The sequence below is a fragment of the Limulus polyphemus genome, unplaced genomic scaffold (genome assembly GCF_000517525.1).
Source record: "Limulus polyphemus unplaced genomic scaffold, Limulus_polyphemus-2.1.2 Scaffold8528, whole genome shotgun sequence".
Classification (NCBI taxonomy): Eukaryota; Metazoa; Arthropoda; class Merostomata; order Xiphosura; family Limulidae; genus Limulus; species Limulus polyphemus.
The window spans coordinates 27,729-29,957 of record NW_013674138.1 but is presented as its reverse complement, the minus strand read 5'-3'; the positions used below and the strand labels follow the sequence as shown (position 1 = coordinate 29,957).

At 34.6% G+C, this 2,229-nt stretch overlaps 1 protein-coding gene across 1 annotated transcript in view; it reads right to left on the bottom strand.

The window, feature by feature from the left end:
• The window catches only part of LOC106475406 (ras-specific guanine nucleotide-releasing factor 2-like), a 28,316-nt gene that overhangs the window by 2,174 nt on the left and 23,913 nt on the right, over positions 1 to 2,229 (bottom strand). The window lies entirely within an intron of this gene.

Below are 2,229 nucleotides of genomic sequence, written 5' to 3'. Positions count from 1 at the left end.
ATCAGAGGGATTAGGAGTGAGTATTATAAGAGGGATTAAGAGTGAATATAATCAGAGGGATTAGGAGTGAGTATTATAAGAGGGATTAAGAGTGAATATAATCAGTGGGATTAGGAGTGAGTATTATAAGAGGGATTAGGAGTGAATATAATCAGAGGGATTAGGAGTGAGTATTATCAGAGGGATTAGGAGTGAGTATAATCAGAGGGATTAGGAGTGAGTATTATCAGAGGGATTAGGAGTGAGTATAATCAGAGAGATTAGGAGTGAGTATAATTTTGTTCTTTCTTTTCTCTCTAATCCTTGGGTTACTAAAATTTTTGTCTCTCAGAATAGATAACTTGTTCATCTTTAAAATGATTCTGTAGACGTTAATGACTAAACTGTGCTGTAGACGTACTTGCATTCTAACATGTTCTCCTTTTACTAGGAATCTTGTGGGTGGGGGTGGTATGCTGGCTGATAAATCAACTTAGGGTGCTTGCACGTTAAAAAATGTGTGTTTCATTGAACAGATCAAAAGTTTTATTTTTCAGGTTTTGTGAACAATGCTGATGAGTAGCCTGCTATATTACTATAATATTACACCATTTAAAACAAACTAAAATAACTTTGTCTTTGTTGTTGTTTTTCATTTCGTTTTCAAAAATGATTGCCTGGTTAAATTATCTAATGGGTAGCAATAAACGTCGACTATATTTTTAAGCTTAAAGTAGCACATTTTTCTCGAAAACTGACATTTTGGGGTGAAATGGAGAATGAAAATTCTGCTCTAACAGTAAAAACGTCATGATAAAACTTCTGTTTAAATTCCTGGGGAAATACACTTTAAAGCAGTTTACCAAGTTAGAACAAGAAAGTAAAAAAAACGCAGCAGTATATTTAATATTCAAGTTGGTTTATACATACACCCTTCCCAGTTGTAAAAACTTCCTAATAAAAGAAGACAGCCGGTACACTTATTACACAGCTTCTTCACAATGTCTGCGGTATCTTTCTAAAGAGAAGACAGTTCTCAGTTACCTGTTCTTGGAGGAAATTATATCATTGATTCAGGGGTAAGAGTAAGGAATAATGAGCAATATTGTACTCGCCATCAGTTCCTCTGTACACCAGCAATATTGTACTCACCACCAGTTCCTCTGTACATCAACAGTATTGTACTCACCACCAGTTCCTCTGTACATCAGCAATATTGCACTCACCATAAGTTCCTCTATACATCAACAATATTGTACTCACCATAAGTTCCTCTGTACATCAACAATATTGTACTCACAACCAGTTCTCCTGTTCATGAACAATATTGTACTTACTATCAGTTTCTCTGTATATCAACAATAATGTACTCGCCATCAGTTCCTCTATACACCAGCAATATTGTACTCACCATCAGTTTCTCTGTACATCAGCAATATTGTACTCACTGTCAGTTCCTCTATACACCAGCAATATTGTACTCACCATCAGTTCTTCTGTACATCAACAATATTGTACTCACCACCAGTTCCTCTGTACACCAGTAATATTGTACTCACCATCAGTTCCTCTATTCACCAGCAATATTGTACTCACTGTCAGTTCGTCTTTACACCAGCAATATTGTACTCACCATCAGTTCCTCTGTACAGCAACAATATTGTACTCACCATCAGTTTCTCTGTACATCAACAATATTGTACTCACCATCAGTTCTTCTGTACAGCATTTAGTTCTTCCAAATTTTTGACCTGTAGTGTAAGTCTGATGACAAACATATAAGATGTAAAACATGAATAATGATGATGAACATGCATCATTAAGGTATCATAACTGATTATGAGCAAGAACCATGTAAAATATAAAGATTGTTATTGTTGAGGAACAGTGTATGTGCAAGAATGCAACTTCGGACGTTAATAAATTACTGTTCGTTCCAATAACAAGAAAGAAATGAAAAATATCGTTGTTTTTTACACAAGAAAATAGAAGTTTATAACATTGTTAAAGTATTGTTTTGTCCGGATGAAGCATAACATTGTTAAAGTATTGTTTTGTCCGGATGAAGCATAACATTGTTAAGGTATTGTTTTGTACGGATGAAGCATAACATTGTTAAAGTATTGTTTTGTTCGGATGAAGCATAACATTGTTAAAGTATTGTTTTGTCCGGATGAAGCATAACATTGTTAAAGTATTGTTTTGTCCGGATGAAGCATAACACTGTTAAAGTATTGTTTTGTCCGGATG